The 26,620-nt window shown below is 42.0% G+C and overlaps 1 long non-coding RNA gene across 2 annotated transcripts in view; it reads left to right on the forward strand.

The window, feature by feature from the left end:
* Nucleotides 1-286: 286 nt before the first annotated feature.
* LOC132208031 (uncharacterized) overlaps nucleotides 287-26,620 on the forward strand; it is an 80,467-nt gene continuing 54,133 nt past the window's right edge. For both annotated transcript variants that reach the window (XR_009444139.1, XR_009444140.1), the window contains exon 1: nucleotides 287-881. This is a non-coding gene — a long non-coding RNA (uncharacterized LOC132208031). The remainder of the gene's footprint in view (nucleotides 882-26,620) is intronic.

Genomic DNA, 26,620 nt, shown 5'->3' on the forward strand with positions numbered 1-26,620 from the left:
AGGCAGAGACAGGTTGGACTGGTTTTGGGATGCAGTGGGTGGGGGGGAAGAGCTGGGCTGGTTGTGAGGTGCAGTGGGGGGAGGGGACGAACTGGGCTGGTTTAGGGATGCTAAATCTCCCCTTCCCCCACCGCATCCCTAAACCAGCCCAGTTCGTCCCCTCCCCCCACTGCACCACACAACCAGCCCAGCTCTTCCCCTCCACCCACTGCATCCCAAAACCAGTCCAACCTGTCTCTGCCTCCCTAACCTGTTCTTCCTCTCACCCATCCCTTCCTCCCACCCCAAGCCGCACCCCCATCTACCTACTAACCTCATCCCACCTCCTTGACCTGTTCGTCTTCCCTGGACTGACCTATCCTCTCCTCTCCACCTTCGGTCCGCCTCCCCCTCTCTTCCTATTTATTCCAGTTCCCTCTCCCCGTCCCCCTCTCTGATGAAGGGTCAAAGCCCGAAACGTCAGCTTTTGTGCTCCTCAGATGCTGCTTGGCCTGCTGTGCTCATCCAGCCTCATTTTATTATTTTAGGAGAGAGAGCTGTTTTGGTTTGTGATACAAGAGACGAGGCTGTCTATGCCTTTCACCCATCGGTCGCTCTCCTCCTGTTCCTGCCTCTATGCACACAGTCTGCCAGGCATAGTCTTCCTCCCTCTGTGTGTGTGTGTGTGTGTGTCTCTCTCTCTCTCTCTCTCTCTTGCTTCAGCTCCTAAAACCGAAGATGCATCGGATATAAAAACACGCACATAAACACACACACACACACACACACACACACACATCAACAAGCCATGGAGAAAGATCAGGAATTACTGCAAGCTGTCAAAACCGAACATGTAGCTGCAATGCGGAAGCTGTTGCAAAGGCCGAAACAAGGCAAAGCGAGTGAGTACCCTTTACACACCGTTCCATTGGCTGATGTGAATGTGCCTGCGTTTTTGTGTGTGTGTGTGTGTTTTGCAAATGTCCTGTTATTGTGGAGTAGGAGGGGAGGGAGTTTGGTCTGTTGTTCAATATGGGCTCTCCTATCTTGACCGATGCTGTTTGTGACTCTTGATACAGTGCAATCGGTGGGAATGTAGCATTAGCCTGAATAGTGCCTTCTCTCTCCCTCAGACAGCTCCCCTGCATCCATTAGCTTCACAAGCCGGCGCTTTCTGCTCCTAACAGCGCAGATTGGACGTTGAGGATAGATAAGGTCAATACTGGGAATCCTAGATTCCCTCTCAACCGGGCAAGAGATTGCAGATGGTTTGTAGCGAATCCACGGTTGAGATACAACGCACAGAATCAGTTAGTATAAGGGGAAAGGTGGTTCTGGAGGTTTGCACTGTTCTGTTTCGGCAAAAAAAGTGCCCGACCTGAGAATATCAGGCCAGTGACTAAGATGGTTAAACAGCTAATTCTAGTGGAAAGCTGTCAAGAAGGTAATAGCTCAGAGTCTCGCTTCTGAGGAAGTGCAAACTGGAGATCTTGTTTGACCCACTCTGTGCAGGTTGTTGCTGTGTTGCAAAGAGAGCCTAGAGACGTGAGGGGGAACTTGGATGTGACAAATGCAGTGACTCCACACCCGGGCAGTGGTTTGGCAACATGATTCGGACCCTGTTAGCTTGCAGCCCTCTGACGCTGTTCCCTTACTGCCGGATGCTCACTGGCTCGCACGCCCCAAACAACCGGGGCTATTTTAAATTTAACGCCTTGATTGATGGGCTGACAAGTGCCTGTTGATGACAAAGCAATAGATGCTGCAGATCTGGTAATTAGAAGCAGTTTTGCTGGGAGACGCTTTAATTGATAGATTTCAGTTCTAAAATTAACCAGGATTAAACGGGGGAGACCTCGAGCTGGCTGATCTATGATGTAGTAATAACAGTATTTTCGGAAAGATTGTCTGAGACGCAGGAGTGATGTCTCTCCCAGCTATCCTGGCTGCAAGGAGGAGGAAAAGGCAACCCTTTCCGAACAAGGCACAGTGAGGATTTCTGAAACATTTATGTATCGCTTAACTGGAAACTTGATAATGTACGCCACAATGTGGGAGGGGGAATCTTATTCAGTTCTATATTTGCCTAAAGCTTCACTCCAGATATTTTGTTAAAAATAAAAGAATAATGGGATTTGAAGGGTACGCTGTGAGTAAATCGTGGGAAAATGTTAATTTATTTTGATGTGACTTGCTCCTACATGAGTAAAACATATTGTGATTAAGGATGATGGAATAAACTAAAAGCATTATTTGCCAGGATGAGATTCTGTCATAGTCTGGAGATGCGCTGCTCTGCTATCCAGTTATGAAGAGCTGCTGTAGTTGTGTTCTACAAGACTCCAATTGTTGGATGCAGTGGAAGTCTTTCAGGAGAAGACACCATGTCCCTTTTAAAAATAGTTTCTTACTGATTTATCATGTCACACACAGTACTTTGATTTGTAATTTTCTGGCTTATTCTCTGGTGTTGAGAACCTTTGTGGGTTGACTCTCCCTTTGACCTCATGATCCCTGTTGAGTTTAGATTTTGAATGCGTGGCCTGTGCATTTGTTGGATTTCTCTCTATTGGTTCTCTAAGTTCACTGACTGAATGCAACACTGTATCAATGTTTACCAATAATGATCATATCTGTGATGATGATGCTATTTTCCTTGGGACAGATAATGAAAATCTCCATGCTTCACAAAGTCTGTCTTCGTGTCTATTGGTGCTCCATAATTGGTGACCATGCCTTCAGCTGACAATGCCTTAAGCTCTGGAATTTCTTCCATAAACCTCACCACTCCTTGACCACCCCCCCCCCACCCCGACCATGTTCTCCTTTACATTATTGGTTATAAAATACCAGAGCGGTTACCTGTGTTGATATCGCCAGTGTCACGTTTGATTAGATCATTCCTCCTATGAAATATTGTGAGACATTTTACTTTTACCAATGCAAGATGCATACATGCTGTTGTTATTAGACAATAAGTCGAGGTGGGAGGGTGCGGTATCATTGGGATTTAAATGGCTGGAGAGGCCTAACGCCAAATACCCAGCAGGTAGCTGTGTTGGGGCTGGGTTTGAGGGTGGGGTGGCAGATGGTGACTGTCTCTTCTAAATTAGCCCATGCTCCCATTAGAGGATCATATGTAATGCCTTGCTTATCACCAGTCTTCAAAATTCTGACAACACCCCAACTCCCCAACATATCCTCACTAGGGCCTACCAATTCTTCTCACTTGGTGAGCTGAATCTGGAACAATTGTCTAAGTCCCAAGTGCAATACCAGTAATGATCACGTCTTCTGGTGGTGCTGCTGGTACAGTGCTGGAATGCTGCCAATCTCTTACTGGCCTGAATCTCTCTGAGGCAGGACATCTTCATGTATAAGCGGAGCAATCAACCCATCAGATGGTTGCAGAGCTTGGCAGACTTCCCCACCTCTGTGCTTTTAGTCAAAGAGGTGGGGAACCCAGAGTCTTGTGTCATTCAGCCCTGAGGCAGTTGACCCTTACTTGCCTTCTGAAGTAGTATAGCAAATAGTTCATAAAAATGGGCAATAAAATGGTGACTTTGCCAGCATAATCCACATAATTAGAACTTTTCTTTATTAAATTGGGAACTCTGTGTGGTGTGTGCAATGCTAATGGAAGTACAGATCCTGGCTAAGCCCAGTGTTCTGTCTCCACCTCCCATGATAATACGAGGTACTGACTGATTGGTTTCTTGGCTGAGACTGTGGTCACTTAGTTGGCAGCCAAAAACACGAAGCAGTGTTTTTAGGAGAGGATGAGACAAAATATTTAGAGTGTCGAGAGGGTCCATAAAGTTTTGCAACTGAAGACATAAAAGCTGCTAGAGTTTAAAAATAACTTGGATCTGTATTTGAACTAACATTAATGTAGAGGGCCAAGAGCTGGAAAACAGGATTCAACTTGATAGTTTTAATTTGGCTGGCAAAGATGCGCTGGGCCAAATGCTCTCCTTCCATTGCTGCAAATTTCCACGATACTCCAAAATCATGTCAAAGATTTCTGAAGAAGGGTCTTGGCTTGAAACATCAGCCTTCCTGCTCCTCTGATGTTGCTTGGCCTGCTGTGTACATCCAGCTGTACACCTTGTTATCGCTATTGTAGAGCATCTATGTGTCCCACTGTTATTTTACTATCGTGCCAGATGTGTAGTACATGATTTCTCTGCAAGTTGGTATGACAAATTAAAATCATGAGACATTTTTATTCTCTTAATGATAGAACTCAAAATTCCAACTGCACCTATGTCAACTCCTGTGCTGTGACATGTCTTTACAGATTGAAAGGTGCATTTTATTTCATTTGGGATGATTCTTGGATTTCTGCCAGACTTCAGCAGTTTGAGGTTTGCTGTGACAATTCCATGCCTTTTGACCTTCAACACAGTCACAATGAAAATGACGTGGAAATTACAATATGGATACTGTGTGTGTGTGTGTGTGTGTGAGAACCTTGTGATATTTGATATAATCAGTGGCGTTACTTTGGAGAGGTTTTGGTCTCCCCTTTGAATATTGAAGTGGAATGTAAAGCTCTTCCAGAAGTTCGCTAATGACATAGAACATCAGTCTGATGAAAACCTACCTCTTCCCCTTGCTACTATCTACTTGTTATTGCAGTATCAGTTTCTGAGACATGCCTTAGAATCCATTAAAGACGTGAATAAAGGCAAACAGTTGCCACTCAGTCTAACCAACGTTTTTGTATAAAGATTTTACCCTCTACATGGACATGAGTCTTAATCCCATGTGCCCACTCTGTTCCAGTGAATGCTTTATTCATCCTTACTTTGACCACTTGCTTAACCTATTCCTAAATATTGACTTGGCTGCCTGTTCAGTCATTAATTCTGGTTGCACGTTTTGAACTCTATGTGTTTGATGCAGCAGTTGGAAACAAGGGCTTGTGCTGCTTTAGTTATACCATCAATAGAGACTTTAAATAGTCATTAAAGAAAGGAAGAACTGGCACTGAATAAATTACCTGGGGTTTTTTTGTATTCATTCTTAGAATGGAGCTGCTGCTGGCTGGCCAGTATTTATTGCCCACTCATAGCTGCCCTTGACAAGGTGTTGGTGAGCTGCCTTCTTGAACCATGGCTTGGAGGGCAACTTGCAGGTGGTGGTATTTCCACAAATTTGCTGCCCTTATCCTTCTAGATGGTAGTATTTATGAAAGTGTTGGTTTCTAAACAGCCTTGGTGAATTTATGCAGGGGATTTTGTAGATGATGTGCACAGCTGCTACTTCCCATCACTGGTGGAGGGAATGAATTTTTCTCGCTATTGCTTTGTTAACTGTAGCAGCTTGCTGTGCCTAAATTGACTGCTGCATTTCCTGACATTGCAATAGTGACTACACTTCCAAAATATGAATACTGCTGAGAAAAGGCATATATTGCTACAGTTTTTCAACTTGCACTTAACAGGACAATTCACATCAAATAGAATGTAAAAGGATCAACTATTATAGTAAATAAGAAGGGAGTCCTGGTGTTTTCCCTGTGGAAACACCTCAGAGTCCACTGTAATTGCTTTATTCATCTTTACTTCAACCATTTGCTGTACCTGTTGCTAAATATTGATGTGGTTCCACTTCCAAATGAATCAGCACTCTCTTTGTGTACAGCTTTTCCCTTCACTTCTTGCAAATTGCCCCAATAAGTGCAAGATGAAAAGGAGAAACAAAATGTATTTTTTCAAGTTCTGTATTACTAACTGATTACTGCCAAAATACTTCATTGGCAGTAAAGTGCTTTGTAATGTCCTGAGGTCATGAAAGGGAAGAAATAGAAGGCTTTCTTTCTTAACATTGTGCATTTCACAGCTTTAGGATATCCCAAACAACTTCTGGCCAAGAGAATAGTTGAGAATTGGAGTCACTGTCGTAATGTGGAAACATGGCAGTCCATTTGTGCGCAGTGAGATCTCACAAACGGCAACATCACAGTGACCAGAAAACCCCTTCAGTAATATCAGTTCAGAGCTTAGTATTGACCAAAACACCAGGATAACTCTGCTTGACAACAGAGGCATTATATTACCTGAGAGGGAATACGAGTATTTAACAACTAGACACCTGAAGCCACAATTTCCAAGGGTAGAGTGTTGGTTTGAATGGTATCATCCAAAGGTCAGCACCTCCGACAATGGACCACTGGGTATGTTAGCCTAGATTTTCTTCTCAGGTCTATAGATCCTGACTTGAACAATGACATTCTGTCTTAACGGTTGGAGTGAAACCCACTGAGCTGCAGCTAATATCCAATGATTGATCTGTATAGTGAGTGAAAGGAAAATGGTGTAAACACCACACTGTGCAGCCTGCTCTCATTCACTCACTCGGAGCAAATTTTCAGAAACTTGCCAGTGGATTGCGAGTGCACCTTCTTATTAAGCTGCTGTTTGTAGCCGCTCCTGCCAGGAGACCTGCTGTCATGGTGTGCCAATTCTGTCTGTCTTATGCCACCCTCATACATCGGTTGTGGTTTGTTGGCAGCCATTCTGTGACCTGTTCCTGGGAAGATAGGGTTCTCCTGTGAGGAAAGGTTGGATCTGTACCAGTTGGAACTTAGAAGAATGAGAATTGATCCTATGGCAATATATAAAATCCTGAGGGGACCTGATACATTGTGTACAGGGAAAATGTTTCCTCTTGTGAGGGAATCTCAAAAAAGGGGGTACAATTTAAGAACAGGAGGTCTTCTTTCTATGATGGAGACGAGGAGGATTTCCATCAGAGGGGTATGGGTCTGTGGAATTCTCTTCCCCAAAAAGTAATGGCGGCTGTACCATTGACTTTATTCTAGGTTGAGTTAGATGGTTTTTTGATAGATGTGGGAGACGAGGGGTTGGGGAAAAGGGACAGAGGGGCTTGAGTCCACAAGCAGATCAGCCACTGAATGGTGGAGCAGTGTTAAAGGGCTGAATGGCTTTCTGTTGCTCTCAAATGACATGTTCCTATATTCCGTTCTAACATCCATCATCCAACTGCACATAGGTTGACCCCTCTTCCTGCTGCTGTCCAGAATCTCTTAGCTTGTAAGCTCAGATCAAATAGCCAAAATTGTGACTCTTTTTTTCTGGGTGTCACTTCTTAAACTTGGAGAGAGGAAAAAGGAATATATGAGTACCTTTTGTTCTTCTCATTTTAGATTCAATCTTTTTATAATATTTCTGAGAACTGCTTGAGAAACAGAGTCATAGAATCATACAGCATGGAAACAGACTCTTCAGTCAAACCAGCCCGTGCCAAACATATTTTCGAGCTAAACTAGTCCCACCTGCCTGCTCCTGGTCCATAACTCTCCAAATCTTTCCTGTTCATGTACGATTCTAAGTGTCTTTTAAGTGTTATAGCATCTAACTCAGGAAATGAATAGTTTTATTGTGGGTGCATGTGGAATGTACTGTATCATGGTGAGGGAAAGTAAAAGGTGTATTCAGATTGAGGAAATGAATGCTGGCCTGAACAGAATTGGTTGCTTTGTATGGCCTTATTGATTTTGCTTGCCTCTCGTACCTTGTCGTAAAACTGCTTATAACTTCAAGGAAGGAGAATAGCAATTGCTGTGGGTTTTGCAGAACACATTGTAAGTACATACAGATTTATTTTTTAAAAAAGCTCTTAAACCAAAGAAATGGAATTGCACAATAAATCAGAAAGTAATGTGGCAGCCTAGCTGCTTGTTGAAGCACTTAGACTTTGTATAGATGGCTTTGTGCTTTGCCATCCACTTTCCACAATGGTTAAAATCATAAAATTGTACAGCACAGAATGAGTCCATTCAATCCATTCTGCCTGGGTTGACTGGCGGAAAGAGATTTCTGATGTGCCCCACTTCCCACTGTTTTCTCTGCACCACTGCAAATAGTTCCCATTTTAAACTGCTTCATTCCTCCTGCCTCAGAGCATCTTGCTTTCATTGTGCTGCTTGGGTTGCCCTAGAAACACTATTGGCAAAGTGGGTGGCAAGAGAGGTGATTCATTCTGAATGCCTCTTTTTAAAATATTATTTATTTATTGAATGTGGGCATCACTGATACGGGGCCAGCATTAATTGCTCATGAGCAGATGCTCCTGAGCTGCTTTTCAAAACCACAGTATTAGCAAAGCAATGATAAGGAGGGAGCTGCAGAATTCTCAATCAGGAAAGATGATGGAATGGCAACATGTCAGGATTGTGTGTACATCCAAAGATTGGAGGGAAACTGAGAAGTGATGCCTCCTTGCCCTGCTGGTTGGTCGATGTTGTGGGTTCTGGAGAAACCTTTGAAGAAATGTTGTTGCGTTACTGCACTGTATCTTGTAGATTCCAGTTGGAGCATCCACAATTAGGCATCTACTTGCATCCTCATTCGAGATTCTCTATTCTGAGTGTAGGGAGCCACTTACTATGCTAGTATTGTATGGTGCTGACTGTTTACAAGCTGCCAATCAAGATGAAGTCATGGAGAAAAGAAATAGCTGTGATGTGAAGGTACATGACAGATTCCATTGTTACTGTCTTGGCTTAGTAGAAATATCACCATTGCGTCAAAAGGTTGTGGATTCAAGTCACTTTCTAGAAATATGAGCACGTTTCACTGCAGCATTGAAGGAGTGCTGCAATGTCAGAGGTACTTTTTTTTGGGTGAGAAATTAAGTTAAGGTTTGGCCTTCACCAAATATTGTACTTATTTGGCTGAAAAAAATGCTTTGGAGATGTCCTGAAGCTCAGAGAGAGATTATATAAAGGCAAGTTATTTGTGGATTTCTGTCGGAGAGTTGGCTCCAGTTATGTTTTCTCAACAGCTCATTCTTCTGTGTGATTTGAAGCTAATATTCGTAACTTTCAAATTTTACAATCTATTCCTGATATGTTTGATGCCCTATAAGGCACTATGTATTGTTCATCTTTTTAAAAATGAAAGAAGAGGAATTCTGTTGCATGAGGATTCTCCAGTGGCTTGTATAATATTGGACATAGTATACTTTCATTTAGAAAAATGATGAGATTACAACCATATTTAATAACTAAATACCATGCTTCACTTTGCAGAAGTCATGATAATACAAATTACATGCTTTTTAATAATGTGGGGTACATCGAGCAGTTAAGTGTAATTTGGATGAGTAGGTGCAGCTTTACAGAGTCATCCTATGATCGAAAATACAGAGATGCTCATTGTATTTGGAGTGGCGATTGGATGGGAGGAGGAGGCTGGCCTTATTTTATCTGTATTTATTATTATTTCCAGAAGCCTGGAGCTTATCAAACCAGAGTAGTGCTTGATATTTCAATGTGTTGACCTATCTACCAGTGGAAAGACAAGTTTTGAAAGTACCAGATGCTGTAATAAAATGAATGAATTACATGTAATTTCTACCCCACACTCTCACAATCCTGATGGTTAATGTGGGTTATCGTTCAGTGAAGAATTTCTGGCAAAGAAAACAAAGTGCTTTATTCTATTGAACTATCAGACAAACATCAGATGAGTTTGTATCATTGAGTGACATGTTTTATTGGTGTTTGAAGAGTGAATGATCCTCCCTGACAGAAGCAAGAGACTCCTGCCCATTGATGCTTGATGACTGGCTGTAGCCAATTACTTGTGAGTGAATTTGAATGACTGTGACATCCAATAGGCAGAGCTGGTGGATGTGTCTTTTTAATATCGCAATTGCATTTCATAACCATATTGGAACACATGTATGAAGGCACAAAACCAATCCTTTTCCCTGACTGAAGACACTGGCATTTACCAGAGCTGTGGTTCATGATGAACCAATCACTATCAAATGACAGAGAAATAATACCATTTCAAAGCGAAGTTCACCCAGCTTTCAGCTGCATTGAAGATCCTTTCTTGTGGAGTGAAATAGAAGTTCTATGTTAAGAAACGATGATTAGTCAAAACATAGCCTTTTACAATTAAATTACAAACTAAAATGAGGCAGTACTGCAATGTATGAGCAATGTATTTTTTCACGAGTAAAGCTGAGTCTGCAGTCTTAAATACTAATGTGCATCATTGCATTATCCCTTTGTATAAGTTATTCAAGATTAAGGTTAAGAGTCATGGTATTTGAATGTAGCAGAATGCACACTCATCCAACAAACATCGGAGGGCTCGCATATCTTTCACACATCTTATAGGAGGCCAACATTTGAGAAAGAACACCAGCTGCCAGGATTTGGTTCTCCAATTGAGCACCCACTATTTGCAGGAGTGTCATGAGACTAAGAATTGACTTGTTCTCAGTGGGAGCATCACAGGGCACAGAATAGTGACCATACATTCTATCAGGGCTGTAAATCTGAAACGTCAATTTTTCTGCTCCTCTTATGCTGCCCGACCTCTCATGTTCCTCCAGCTCCACACTATGTTGACTCTGACTCCAACATCTGCAGCTCTTGATATCTCCGAGTGACTGTGCATAGCAACCTTTTGAAAAGAGATATCACTTATGAGCAGCGGTTGTGGGTAGCTCTGATTCCCATTCCTTCCTTTAATCTGGCATGCAGAGATTACTAGTCATGTCTTCTTCATCACTTAGATCCGATAACATATCACAGACTGGTCTGTGTCATTCAGTTCCAAACCAGACAGTTTTTGTACTGCCTGAGCCTTTGGTGGATATAAAATAAAGATGGTACTGGGGAAGGATCACCATAGCCTTTTAGCTATTCTACCCTCGTGGCCAAAACGACATAGATTCCCGAAGGTTGTACGTTTGGCATGGTATGTATGTAGTAAATACTAATAGTACGGAAATTGCTCTGAGATGCCTCAGAGCGGAATATGTTGTAAGGAGGAAAGTTGAATTCTAATGCACTTTCCATTACATTCAACTTGAAATATTTCAACATATACTTGGTTGGTTAGCTGAGTTGGCTGGATGGCTGGTTTGGGATGCAAAATGATACCAATAGTGTGAGTCCGATTCTTGTACCGGCTGAGTTTACCGTGAAGGACTGTATGCCAGGGAGAAGTTGTAATTTCAATAATATTTGAAAAAACGAAGCTGTCAATAGGAAATTCTGCATTTTCACTGAGTTATCTCTTCAAAAGTCAGGAGGATACAGCGCAGAAACAAAAAGAAGGGGAATGGGTCAAAGCATCGCAATGTGGACAAGTCTGAGGCCGATCTCCTTAATGATGAGACCAGCAGCTTTAAAAGATTGGTGTGTCAAGACAAACAGACTATTACAGGATAGAGTTCAAGTAGAAAAGATTGCTTTTATCTCAAGGCAGTTCAAATTCATGAAGCTTGGCCAGACTGCATCTGGAATTCAATGTTCAGTTTTGGTCAGCATGCCTCAGAGAAGGCCTTTTGAGGAGGTAAATTGTAGATTCACCAGAATGATAGCAGGGCTTAAAGAGTCAAGTTATGGAGACAGGTTGTCTGGACATAGCTTATCTCTTCAGTTTAGATGGTCCACATTGATCTCAACAAAATATTTAACATGATGAATAGATTCATTAGGATAAATATAGAGGAACTGTTTCCTCTTGGGGTGAATCCAGAACACAAGATTAATACTTAATATTGGAACCCAAGCTGAGCAGGAGCAGCTGTCTATACAGAAGAGAGGGGAAATCTGAAATTCTCTCCAGAAGGCTGTGTTTGTGCATCATTTTAAATTTTCTGATAACATGGTGTGAAGCTGAATGAACACAGCAGATTCTCCAGCATCGGCAGTTCCTACTATCTCTGTATAAATTTTCTGATAGTTTTCTTTTGTTCAGTGAGGTTTTGAAGGAATTTAGAGCAAAGCGTGGGAAGATGAAGTTGAGCTGGGATCATCAATAATCCAATTGAATGATGGAGCCGGCCTATTTGAATGTTTTAATGAACATTATTTGTGAAGCGTGTACATCACATAGAGGTTTCAAGGTGATGACGTCTTGCTTTAATCTCTTCAAACTGAGAAAGACAGAACTTTAAAATAAAGCAATGTAAACAAATTAACTCAGTATGTACTCGGGCTCAGATACAATAGTATTTTCAATTGGCGACATCAATGTGATATAAAACCCATGATAATCTCAACGGACATAAGATGAACTGACTACTCTGACACGTATCAGTTATGGTCAATAAAACTTGTGATCAGCAGTCAACCCACAATTGAAACTGATTCATGTCATTGGGTGCCTTTGTTTCCGATTAGTAGTAAACCTAAGGACATCTACATGCTACTGTAAATGTCAGCAAAGAAATCACTGGTGAGGAGTGAAAAAGTTGACGATGTGAAGACTAAATGCAAGGGTGCCCGTTATAATACCTTAAATTACAGGAAGAATAAAGTATTTGTTTTTCTGTGATATAAGATGCTCAAACAATGTGTGTACGATACATAGGTCAGGGTGTTTTCTATTGCATGCAAATACCATAGACTTGTGCCTTTATTCGGAAAAGATAAAAAAAAAAGTGTGCATTAGTATTTCAGTGGGAGGACTCTGCTTTGCTCCTGGAAAACATATTATTCATACACCACTGTAGAATATTGCCAAATTTTCCCTGTAGCTCGAGGTTAATTTCAAAGACTATGTTTTGACAACTTAATATGATGCTTTTCGTTATATTAATTTTTAAAATTATATTGGGCCAAATTTTTACAGTAGAACTAAAATAGGTGAACCTGGATTTTAGATGTTATTTTCTCTCTATTTGATTGCTTTATAATTCTGATGGAATTACTGTGTGCCCTGTGTCTGCTTCATATGCTCTTCAGGCTCCAAATGCCTCAAGTATTATATTTTAATTATAGGAATAGGACAATCTAACTGTTGTTCAGTATGATATTTATATAGATTGAAGGAATTACTCATGGATGATGATTAAGTACTATTGATGGAACGCCCCCCTCATTTGTAATGACTGTCAGGCTCTATCTCCTTATCACTATGAATTCTCACATTATTTTACTGTTCTCTGTTCATTTAAACCCCAGTGGATCACTGAATCAATTGAACAGGTAATGGCAGGAAGGCAAACTGCTCAGACACACACAAACTGGTGTTTCTGTATCATAGGAGGCCTTACAGCTCCTTAAGCTTATTCTATCTTTAACTTAGATAACGGACAAACTGAATCCGAACTCCATTGACCTGCCCTGATTCCATCTTGCTTCATTTTGCCAAATGAAAATCTACCAGTCTCTCAGTTCTGAAACTTTCAATTGAAATTTAACCTTTTTGGATGTCGGAGTTCCAGATTTCCGTCACACTGTGTACAACGCTGCTTCCTGACGGTGCCCAAGATCGGCCTAGCCCTGATGTTACGTTTATGCTGTGTTGTTCAGAATTCCCAAACCAAATGAAACAGCCGGAACATTGGAACAGGAAGAGGCCATTTAGTCTCTCAAGCCTGTTCTGCCACTTTGTGAGATCATAGCCGATATGTGACCCAACTCTGTCTTGCCACCTTTGCTCTATGTTCTTTGATACTCTCAGCTAACAAAAATAAATCAATCATTTTTTAAAAAAAATTGACAATTGTGAAGTAAGGTCTAAATGCAGCCGCCCTTTGTATAAAACAATTATTCCTGAAAGGCCTGACTCAAATTTTTTGAAGACGCTCGCCGCCATAGACTTTCAAATGAGCAGAAACATCTTTTTACGACTTTTCCCCTTATTATTTGAAAATCTTCAATCAATTTATGCCTTAATATTTTTGAATTATAGCAGGTACAGCCCTTGTTTGTGTAATCTCTCTTCATTATTTCGCCCTTGTAGGTTTTTAGAAGTATTATTCTGATAAACCTACATTTACAAGGTTAGAATATCCTTTCTAAGACATGGTGTCCAAAACTCCTCTTGAGATGTGGTCTGTCTGGAGCTTCATATCACTGAAGCATGATTTCTATCCTGTTGCATTCTAGTAAGGCCATTAGCCTATTCAATTATTTCATTTTCCCCTGTCTACCCAATAGAGTGCTTTAATCACCGCACATACCAGGAAGCAATGGGAGATCTGTTGATTCCCCTCGGCAAAATGTTTTGCCTCAAGTTGGTACCTTTGGGTGGAAGGTATTCGAAACTGAGGCAGATATTGAACCTGTAATGTTCTGTCCATTACATGGACTTAGCTGTGGAATAATTTGCCTCTTTTTGAAATTAAAGTTCAAAACACATTCTCTCAGCTAATTCACTCCTTCTTCAATGCAATGAAATTGTCTTTAGCTTTCCCAGTTTTCTATTTCTTTCACAAGTTGAAAACCCAAGTCAGCCTCCTGCTGCTTATGGACTGGGCCATATCATGCAGTACATGCTGTGGTTGCTGATTGGTTTGTGGAATTGTGACTAGTTGTGGATGCTACAGGTCATCAGCCTGACGACAGCTCTCTGGTTCCTGGGAAAGTGAACAGCTTGTGGGTGTGAATGATACCGTGGAAGCCTTCAGGCCTCAGAAATGGAAGGTAGAGTCTCTCTTTGTCTCTGCAGTAAATAATACTTGGAACTAAAAGAAAACCAGTTGTTTCGCTCAACACTTGTTGTAAGCTGTTGCTTTTAACCGATAAGCCAAAGACTTTGTAATTTGTGAACTGGTCGCTCTGTGCCTCCTATGAAGCAGTGAAGGAAACAAAAAGAAAGATCAGAGAACTGAAGGATTCGGGAAACAAAATTTTTATTTATTCATTCACAGGGTGGGGGCGTTGCTGGTTAAGCCAGTATTTATTGCCCTTCCCTATTTGCCCAGAGGCCAGTTAAGAGTCAACCATGTTGCTGTGGGTCTGAAGTCACGTGTCGGCCAGACCAGGTAAGGAAAGCAGTTTCCTTCCCTAAATGACATTTGTGAACCAGACGGCTTTTTCCGACAGTCAACGATGGATTCGTGGTCATTGTTTAGACTCTTAATTCCAGATTTTTAAATTACATTCAAATTCCACCGTCTGTCACGGCAGGATATGAATCCAGGTGCCCAGAATATTACTCGGGTCTTTGGCTACACAGTCCAAGGCCCTCCTTGGCCCCATTCCTCCTTATCTTGGTCAATCCCTCCAAATCTAAAACTCTCTGTGATTCTTTCATTCCTTCAAATCTGGCTTCTTCCACATCCTTAATTTCATAGAATATCACATAGAACATTACAGCACAGTAGAGGCCCTTCGGCCCTTGATGTTGTGCCGACCAGCCAGACCAATCTGAAGCCCATCTAACCTACACTATTCCATATGCTTGTCCAATGACGTCTTAAATGTACTTAACTTTCCTTTGTCTTCACTGTTCCAGCAGTTTTAGCTTCAGGTTCCTACTGCCTTACCATTGTAATTCCCTCACAAACATTTCTCTGAATCTCCACTATCTGTTTCTGCTCACTTAAAGTGCTCACCTTTTGGTCACTTGTCCTAATATATCACGATGTAGCTCAATGTAAAAAATTACCCAATGACTTCTCGTGAAGCAACTTGGGACTCTAAAAACACTACATATTAACAAGTTATTCTTGAGTGATAATGGGAACTGCAGATGCTGGAGAATCCAAGATAATGAAATGTGAGGCTGGATGAACACAGCAGGCCCAACAGCATCTCAGGAGGGTCTAGGCCCGAAACATCAGCTTTTGTGCTCCTGAGATGCTGCTGGGCCTGCTGTGTTCATCCAGTCTCACATTTTATTAACAAGTTATTCTTGTTGTATTTAACAGCATTTACATCCAGTATGGACTGGCTTTATTGAAGTTCTTGTCTCCCATCCCATATTAAAATAGAATGTTCATGTGTTAAAACACTTCCAGATGGAAACCATTGTGTTAATTATATGCAGCATCAATCTGAGAAAAAATTGACTTATTTTGATCGGGTAACATTCTGTGAAATATGTGCCCATTGTAAAGGAGTGTGTTATGATCCCGTGACCCTGTCACACATGCAACACAAATTTAATTGGCTCCATGATTCTTGTGTGTTTCACCTTATTGCTTGATGACCTAGCCATTCATTTTAATCAATGCATCAATGTGGCTTCTAGTAGTCAGAACCTTTTGTATTTAAGTTAATTTGAGCTTGCCTCTACTTTTACTTTTATCATGGTTTTAGCCTTATACAAAAAGATGAAAAAATGACAATTCTTGCATTTATTTGGCATATTTCATTATTTTGGGATGTGTTACAACCTAAGAGACACTTTTGAAGTGTAGGTGCGGTTGTGATGGAGGAAATGTAGGTTGACAGGGCTGCACACAGCAAGATCCCAGTAATAGCAAGGATACCAGGAAAAACTTGACAACAGCAGCCATGGGATCCTTTATGCCAAGCATCATCGTACAGAAGTGCTGAGAAAATGGGGAGGCGTCAAGGCGAAGACAGTCTTACTGTCTGAGGAGTCCCGAGGACGAGGACAATGTACTGAGGTCGTTGGTTCAAAGCCTGCCATGGCAGTAACTGAAATGGAATTAGTGGCGACCACGTTGAATGTTGTGAAAACTCATTTGGTTCACTAGTACCCTTTTACTGCTGTTCTTAGCTGGTCACTTGCCCCCTGCTTGTGACTTGATACCCACAGCGATGGGTGCCTGCTCTCTGGGATGGCTTAGCAAGGCACCCAGTTACATCAAAATTTGACAAAACCTAAAGAAAAGAATAGACCACTGTATGGTCAAAACAACGAACCCTGGACTGTTTCTGGGTCTCCCTATCTGGATCAAAACCATTCTGCCTATACTTGCAGAGGGCCGAGCAGGACTTGATTTGTTCTTTGAACACGTCAGAGCAAAGCATTAATGTCTGTGATTGGTACTGAGGTAAAATGGGGCTGGTCTTCTGGCAGTTCCTTGAAAATAGAAAGGCACAAAATTTCAGTCCCTTGTCCAACTCAAGATAGCTACTGTACTTAACCCCTTAGAAGTGTAAGTTTTGTAATTGATACCACAGAATCCCTACAGTCCTGATAGAGGCTATTCAGCCCATCAGGTCAGCACCAACTCTTTGCAGAGTATCGCACCTGCCTTATCCCTGTAACCCAGCATTTACGAAGCCTGCTCATCTCTGGACACGACAGACAATTTGGCCCCCACACCTCAGGAAGGACATGCTAGCCCTGGAGCGTGTCCAGCGGAGATTCACACGGATCATCCCTGGAATGGTAGGTTTAACATATGGTGAACGGCTAAGGATCCTGGGATTGTGCTCATTAGAGTTTAGAAGGTTGAGGGGAGATCTGATCGAAACTTAGAAGATAATGTGTGGTTTAGAAGGGGTGGACGCTAGGAAGTTGTTTCCGTTAGGTGGGGAGACTAGGACCGGTGGGCACAGCTTTAAAATTAGAGGGGGTAAATTTAAAACTGAAATGAGACGAAATCTCTTCAGCCAGAGAGTGGTGGGCTTGTGGAATTCATTGCCACGGAGTGCAGTGGAGGCCGGGACGTTGGATGCCTTCAAGGCAGAGATCAACAAATTCTTGATCTCAGAAGGAATCAAGGGCTACGGGGAAAGTGCAGGGAAGTGGAGTTGAAATGCCCATCAGCCATGATTTAAATGGCGGAGTGGACTTGATGGGTCGAATGGCCTTACTTCCACTCCTATGTCTTATGGTCTTAGGGTCTTAATTTACCATGGCCAATCCACCCGACCTGCACATCTTTGGACTGTGGGAGGAAGCTGGGGCACCTCGAGGAAGCCCACGCAGACAAAGTGCAGAATGTGCACACTCCACACAGACATTTGCCAGAGGTTAGAATTGAACTGGGTCCCTGGTGCTGTGAGGCAGCAGTGCGAACCACTGAGCCACTGTGCCATATTAATAGTGATGTCAAACAGATAGCCACACTTGTCTAAAACTGGAGTCTGTGGCTGGTGTACACACTGGGAACCGAGTTAGGATCCAATGAGCCAGTGCTCCTTCAACATCTTGCCACTGTGACCCATTTTGAGGCCTAAAACATCTTGCATCCCCTCTGTGAGGCATGTATGGGTGCGGGGTCATTGGGGGAAGTTGTGAGTTGTTGGGTGGCCTGTGAGAACAGGAAACTGTTAGAATAGGCACACAGTTGATAGAACATGGTCAGAACTTTGTGAATATCATTCCTACCTCAGAACCTGTGGCCTCAACATTTCAGATCATTTTGGGAAAGATCACATGGAGTGCTGCGCTAAAGCTGCAGCACTGAGTTTCTGCCACTAGTTGTCCTCAGTGAGCAACGGGAAGTCAGAAATCTTTTACAATGATGGAAGCCAATGAACATGTTCCAATGTCTTCCATAGAGCCAGCCAGTTTCGAAGGAAAAAAAAACATGCCTAGCCCTCAGAAATCTTTCAAAGTAACTCTTACAGTAGATCATCTTACAGTACAATGACAATTCGTAGACAAAACTGGTGGCTACCCATGCACAGAAAGATCCCACAAATAGGGAATGGAGTGATTTAACATTTACATAGATTTTTACAGCATAGAAACTAACTATTCAGCTGATGTGGTCCATTTTGGTGCATTTGGTTGATGCTTATTTCAGATGGGGAGGATAGGATGCTAGTTGAAAAAGAACAGTGGTGAAAACCACCAAATATATGCAATTAGATTATTCATTGGTCCACATAAAGTAAACCATTGCTGCTGTAATTCTGATTCGGAATTACTTGGCACGGCATTGGCAGTCTTAGAATCTCTAAAACAATAGTTCATGTGATGGATAATGTCATACATTTTCAGCATGGAACCAATTCCCTACTATCAACCCATATTCTACCTGACCTAGGAGTGCTTGATATTGGTACAAGATGCAAGGTCTGGAAAGCCTTTCCTTTTCTCAGCTGAGACATCCTGGCATATAGAAAACATGATAATTTTTGGGAAATGTTGCCAAGTACGCTGTCAATTTGAAACTTCCCTCCTGAAGAAATACATTCTTAAGCAACACTTATGCAAGTTTGCTATTAGTTTTAATTGTTCTATTCAGAAATAAGCTTCATGCTGGCAGAAAGGCTATTTCATTTTAAAGGGTGACTTCTCTTGCAGCCATATTTGCTGACAACAACATCATTGTCCTTGACTTCAGATCAACCACAACTTCACTTTTGTTGGAATTTCCTAGAATCATAGAATCCCTACAAGATTCTGCCTAGTGAATCTGCACCGACTTTCCAAAGAGCATCCCACCCAATTCATCCTATCCCTAATACCCTGCATTTCCCATGGCTAGCCCACACACCCCTGGACACTATGGGCAATGTAGAATGGCCAGTCCACCTAACCTGCACATCTTGTGGAAGGAAATTGGAGCACCTCTAGGAAATCCACACAGACATTTCATTTCAAATAAAGCAGCATTATATTTTTAAATAAACAAAAATGTACCTACTGCAGGGTTTGGGATGACACTCTAATACGTGACAACTCCCACGAACTAAAGTTGCCTGAAAAAAAATCATCTGTCCATGTTTGCCATTGTTCCTTTAAGAGGTGAGTCCACTCTTCTCTGGCAGGCTATTAAAATTCTGTCTCTTTTTTTAATGAAGCAGCTTTTTATCACTCTCTTTCTCCCCAGCACTCGATTGGAAAAGAGCTCTCTACAGCTAATTGACTTGAGGAGTTGTTGATAAGAATGGTCATATTTGCGACTGCAGTCACTTAATCTAATTACAAATTGAAGCTTCTCCTTTCATGACAAATAAGATGTGCAGCTCTCCCTCTTTCTCCCCCCGTCCCCCCACCTTTCTAAACACCACTCTTTTCTTCCGGCTTTTAAATGCCAAGAATAATTATAGTTTTGCAGACGTAGCGGGGAGGACAGATTTGGGAAGAAACATAGAATTATGTGTACCCAACCTTGGAGCCTGATGTTTTTCGACTCGGCTCACTCGTGACCTTAAACAGATGTATGAATAAATGCTCTCTGATGAAGGGTCTAGGCCCGAAACGTCAGCTTTTGTGCTCCTGAGATGCTGCTTGGCCTGCTGTGTTCATCCAGCCTCACAGTTTATTATCTTGGATTCTCCAGCATCTGCAGTTCCCATTATCACTATGAATAAATGCTGATCTCCCACCTCAGTAGTTCTTTTAAAGAGTGTTGCAGAATTGGTGTTTTGTAGTAATGGGGATAATTTTAACAGCCAGGTTTGACTGATGGTCTGCAAACAAATTCTTGCACTTGAAAGGACACCATCTGATGGAAGTTAAATACTTTGCAGTGGTGCCTATAAGCTCTACCAGCCTGTTAAAGACTTTGTGGGATACTGGAGTGCAACACTGCTTTTGTATAATGGCTGTGCCTACACTGCACTGCTAGATGCATATTGACTAAAAAACTTCAAATAATGGCTCACTTGCTGCCTTTCCTTGTCTGACATATGAACTGGTGTAGGCCAATCAGCTTTTCTGTTTGTTATTACAGAGATTCCAGCGCAGACAGGCAGTGTACCTTTAAAACAGTTACTTGACATCATGTGTAACACTCTTGCATAAAGATACCCACCTCCCCTTCAGTCAAGCTCTCAGACAATTAGGTCAGTCTGGCATGTTCAGTCAGCTACGTGCATGTAATTTGTAGTAACATCAATAAGCACTGAAACCAGACTATGAGTACGAGATGCTATAGCAGTGTAAATAGTTAGTGTTGTTAATGAACTTCAAGACATCTGTCTCAAGGAGTACCCAGTCTTTGTGGTAAATGTTATGTGAGCTAACATATAGGACAGCAGTCAGACCATATCATATCTAGAAGACACATCATTCTAAAGCTGGTGCTATTATGCAGTTAGATTAAGGTTGATTGGCCTTAAATCCCAAGGCAGCAGATGGTGAAATTTTAATTCAATAAAATCTGGAGATAAAAAAGAGACTAATGGCAGCAATCAAATTATTGCTAATTGTCATGAAAATTCAGCTGGTTTGCCAGTGTCCTTTAGGATACGACATCTGCTGTCTTTACCTGGACTGGCTTACATGTGACTCCAGACCCATTGCAATATGGTTCACTCTTGACTGCCCCCTGAAATGGCTCGGCAAGCCAGTCAAACTACTACAAAGCCCATACAAAGGGACTAAAGTAGATTGACTGGTCAGCGTCAAACCAATGGTAAACCTAACACCCCCTGACGCTGCAAAGCCTTCCTTATTAAAATCTGCACCAAAATAGGGAGAGCTGTTCCACAAACGAGGCAATCGACAACCTGTCATTCTCATGCTCACTGAGTCATAGCGGACAGACAATAACCCAGACACCACCATTACCACCCTGGGTGTGCCCGGTCCAACAGGACAGACCTGACAGAGATGGTAGCACAGAAACTACAGCCAAGAAGCAATTACCCTGCGAGTCCCTGGTTTTGATTCTAGCCCATATGAAGTCTGATGGCGTCAAATCAAACATGAGCAAGGAAACATCCCACTGATTACTACCTACACCTCATTTTTCGGTATGTCTGGCATTGCTTCTAGCATGTCCTCCTGCCCTTTTCACGGAAGAAGGGTTGTTGCCCTAGTTTGATGGTAAGGGTAGAGTGGGGGATATGTCTGGATGTGATTATGTAAGAGTAAAATTCCGCTGCTGTTGATGCCCCTTCTGAATGCCCAGTCTTAAGCTGATGCCCTTTTCGAATGCCCAGTCTTGAGCTGCTAGATGTGTTTGAAGCCTGTCCCATCTACCATGGTGTTAGTGCCACATGACAAAATGGAGGGTACACTCAAAGCCACAGCTGCTCCATGTTGAACATCACTTGGAGGTGGCATCGAGGGTGTTAAAGGCACACAGGGCTCTCTGGGTGAGGGACTCCACTACTAACTCTGCTCTGGACTGTTTCATTAAGTACCCTACTGATCGAATTGGTCAAGTCTGAAAGGACGAGCCTGCTTGACTGGATCTGCGGCAGGTGCTGAAAGAACCAACAAGAGGGAAAAATCTATTTGATCTTGTTCTCACCAAGAGGTGTCTGTCCCTGATTGTATTGGTGAGAGAGACCACTGCACAGTCTTTGCGGAGACAAAGTCTTGTTTTGGCTTTGAGTGTACCCTCCATTTTGTCATGTGGCACTAACACCATGGTAGATGGGACAGGCTTCAAACACATCTAGCAGCTCAAGACTGGGCATTCGAAAAGGGCATCAGCTTAAGACTGGGCATTCAGAAGGGGCATCAACAGCAGCGGAATTTTACTCTTACATAATCACATCCAGACATATCCCCCACTCTACCCTTACCATCAAACTAGGGCAACAACCCTTCCATGAAAAGGGCAGGAGGACATGCTAGAAGCAATGCCAGACATAGCTAAAAATGAGGTGTCAACCTGGTGAAGCCACAACATGGGACTACTTGCATGCCATTCAGTGATAGACAGAGCTAAGGTCAGCCCAGAAACAAATCAGCTCTAAGCCCTGCTTTCCCAGCACATCCAAACAGCTAACAGCAAACTGGGGCCACTGTCTTGATTAGTATAACCCCGACAATACTTGAGCAGTGTGACTCCAGCCCAGCTAAAACAACCCACTTGATTGGTACCCCATCCACCAACTTCAACAGTCATGCCCTCCAACCACAGGATGGACAGTGACAGCTACCATGTGGAAAAAGCAGTGAAATACTCTCTATAGCTCCTTTGACAGTACCTTCCAAATCTGCGACCTCTCCCAGCTCGAAGGATTGGGCCAGTAGATACATAGGATCACCACCACCTGCAGGTTCCCCTCCGAGTCACACATGATCCTGACTCAGAAATATTTATCATTATTCCTTCACTGTCAACTGGGGCAAAATCCTGGAAATTCCTTTCATGTGGTGTTTCTACATTTCAGAACATGCAATGATTCAAAAAATGCTTCTCACTACCTTCGCTGGTAGTCAAAGGTGATTATCGATGAACAATCAATGTTAATGTAGCCAGAGATTCCCAGGTCCCGTGAATGAATTTTAAAAAAATAGATTTCCTAACTTGATTCTGTATTCCTTAGTACCCTTACCTAAATTAATAAACTCAGATTTGAGATTTTCAGTTGATCCTCACATTTAACAGCTTTTTGAGGGGGTTTGAGTTGGTGGGGGTGAGGTCCCAATTTCAGGATTCAACTCTGCAGTGGGTGAAGAAATGCTTTCTGACATCAGCCTGAACAGCCTAGCTCTAAGTTTAACATTATATTCCCTTATTTCAGACTGTATGACCAGAAAAAAATAGTTTCTCTTCATATACCTCATCAAATCATTTTAAGCAAATCAATTTGTAAACTCCCTAATCTTCTAAATTTGGGAATTAAGCCAAGTTTTTGCAGCCTGCCCCACACTTTAACTCTTGTAGCCCCAATATCATTGTGCAGACAAAAACATCCCAAATACCCTCTGATAATCTGGAATTGTTAAGCAAAGCTGAGAGAAAAATATTGACCTACACTGTATTCATACTTGGGCACTGCTACTGAATTTCTTGAAATAATACCATGAAATATTCAATCCAATGTTGAGGTTGAAATTGACTGATTGCTGGGATGACAGGATTGTTGTATGAAGAGAGTCAAGATCAATTTGAACTGTATTCAGTGCTGTTCAGCAGATTGGGGGTGGGGTGGGGGGAAGGGGTGCATCCGAAACACCTGTAAAATTCTAACTGGGATAGGCAGAGTAAACCCAAGAAAGGATATTTCTGAGGAGTGGGGAGTTCAGAACCAGGAATGATAATGTAAAGATATGGGTAGGCCATTTAGGACTTAGATGAGGAGAGATTCCTTCACGCAGAGAGTGGTGAGCCTGTGGAATTCACTGCCAAAGAAATCAGCTGGGGCCAATACATTGAATATTTTCAAGAAGGAGACAAGCATAGTTCCTGCAGTGAAAGGGATGAAACAGTATAGTTAAAAGAGGGAACAGGGTACTTGAGTTGGATGACCAGCACGATCATAATGGCAGAGCTGGCTCAAAGGGCTGAATGGCCTACTCCTATTCCTATTTTTTTGTGTTTCTATCCAGAAAGGGTATGATAGAACAAAAACAAAGATGCTGGAAAAGCTCAGCAGGTCTGGCAGCATCTGCAAAGGGAAAAACAGAGTTAATGTTTCGGGTCCAGTGACCATTCCTCAGAACTCTTCAGGTTTTTTTAATATGGGAGTATGATAGAATTGGTTTTTGCCAGCTCAGTCTCATCATGGCCTTCTCAATGTTTCATCGTATAGGATATATTTCCTGACTCCTGTGTAGAATTATGTTGAATTTACAGCACAGAAACAGGCCATTCTGCTCAACTAGGGTAAGCTGCTATTTATACTTCGTATGAGTCCTCATACCTTCCTCATCTTCACTTTATCAGCACGTCCTTCTGCTCCTTTTTTATTCATGTACTTGTCTAACTTCCATTGTAAGCCCACCATTGTTAGTCACCATCATCAGCTATCCCTGCATTTGAGGATGATGTCTACTCAGGATTGCAAATTTCTGCTGTGGGTCTTCATGTGGCTGAACTGTAATCAACATGGCTTAGAGTAGGATTTCCAACCTTCTCGGATTTCTCTGGAATTCCTTGAGGATTGAAGATTGTGAGAGAAAAATCCAGGGACGTTGAAAATGGTGTTTCTTTAAATACTTCAATTTCTTAATTAAACAAATTTTGGAAATAGAGGAAAACAGTCCAGTACTTGGACATCTTGTGTGATTATAGTCCAAGAATATGTTCAGTGGCAATTCCGGTTGACAGTCATGCGGTAAAAGATCTTTATCTTGGTAAAAGAAATTTCAATGTTTTGCAATGTGTTTTTGTAAAAAAAAACTCATGGGATGTTGGTGACAAAGTCGACATTTGCTGATCATTGTTTATTGAACTTGCGAAAGGGGCTGCCTTGCTGAATTGCTGGCAGTTTGTGCAGTGAAAGTGCTCTCAGTGATGCTGATAGCTGGGGTGGTTTCCGAACTCATTGCAAAACATGCATTTACAATGCAATTTCTACACATGGAGCTCTGAAACCAGCTGGAACTCACTGATGTCAGGCCCAGCGAGCTCAGGACCCTCAATGTCAGTTTCATCCTATTGCAGCTCAAGGAGCGTGTAACCTTGAAATCAGAGCTAGGCTGTTCCAGACGTACTTCTTGAACAAAGGTTGCTGAAAGCATTGGAAAGCTCTTCCCCTCAAAACCTATCGAGGTGGGAGATCAATCCTTTTTGTCTGTTTGAGTTTGGAATGCATATTTATTGTTCATCCCTATCTGCGCTTGAGAAAAAGGTCATGAACTGCCTTCTTGAACGTCTGCTTTTGATGTGGTGTAGGACATCACAGTGTTGTCAGGGAGGGAGTTTGAAGGATCTGACTCAGCAGCAAAGAAGCAGCGATATAGTTCCAAGTACGTATAGTGAGTGATTTTAAGGTGGTGCTCCCATGAGTCAGTTCTCCTTGTTTATCTAAATAGTAGTGATCACCAGTTTGGAAGGTGATTGAGATTTTATAAGAGTCTTGTTGAAGCAAGTTGGGCTTTTGGAGTTAAATCAGAGAACAGTCATGATGTAATTGAACAGTGGAAGAAGTTCAAGGACTGAATGGCCTCCTGTTCTTATTTTCTGGACAGATAAAACAGAGCACGTGCACACACAACTCAACTTTCCTGGGTATGACTGACCGCCTCAGTCAAAAGGTTGAAAATTAAGTGTGAAGTAAAAGTGCCATTATAATTCACACAAAACCAAAGCAATCAATTTGTACGATTAAGCACCAACTTCCCTGTTTGAGTGCAAGTGTTCCTTCTCTTCATTGTTGAACTTTGATTGCATTTTTAAATTTTTTTAAATGACCTTTGTTTTGCTTAGTTCTTTAACTAAATGAGACATTAGATTTTCATCCCAAATACAGAAAAACCTCATGCATAGATTGTTATGTGGCCTATTTTCAACCAGCTATTGTTTCAAATCTGGCCGAGCTACTGTTCCAGGCTGTCAGAAATCTAATGACTTTGATATAGTATTTTATTCAGGAAAGCTGCTGCTGTTTCTAAGACACAAGGAGCCTAAAGGTTTACGGTGACTTAAATAGACCTGGCAACAGCAACACAGCAATGTCACATGCCGACTATCAGTTGTCACCCTTCTATTGACTAGTGTTTTTGTTTCCCATTGTAATTAGTTCCGTTCAATGCAATGTGTTTTCCTAGCTAGCTCAATGACGAGGTGAAGATCTCTGCCCTTAGTGTCCTGGATGATTGTCAAATAAACAGATATTCTGATCTGTCTTTATGAGAGCAGATTTTTCTTTAACTCTTGATTTATTTCTGTTTTGTTAAATCAACAAACTTCTGGTTTGGCAACATTTTTTGTTTCTCTCCGAGTGTGAATGTTATTGATAAGTGGACCAAAATGATGCTTTCCAGGATTAAGTAAATGCAGTCAAGTGTCTGGATGATCCTAAGGGCTAATCTTTAGGAACCTATCAGCAGAGCTGCTAAAACTGGCACGAACTAACAGATTCTGTACACTTCACATTCACTTGTCATCTGTAATCAAAGTTGCATTTGTCTCGTGCCTTTGCCATAGCTACCAAGCCCCAAGGCATGTCAGAGGAGCAGAATCAAACAGGGAGCCATACTGAGTGAAAGAAAGTGTTTGAGAAGTATCTTATAGGAGGAGACAGGGATAAAGAGGTCTCTGGAATGAATTCCAAACCTCAGGTTGGAAATGGCTAAATGCTTGACCAGCAATGGGTCAAAGGAGTAAGGCTTGCACACAAGGCCTG

This window comes from Stegostoma tigrinum, unplaced genomic scaffold (genome assembly GCF_030684315.1).
Source record: "Stegostoma tigrinum isolate sSteTig4 unplaced genomic scaffold, sSteTig4.hap1 scaffold_253, whole genome shotgun sequence".
Lineage (NCBI taxonomy): Eukaryota > Metazoa > Chordata > Chondrichthyes > Orectolobiformes > Stegostomatidae > Stegostoma > Stegostoma tigrinum.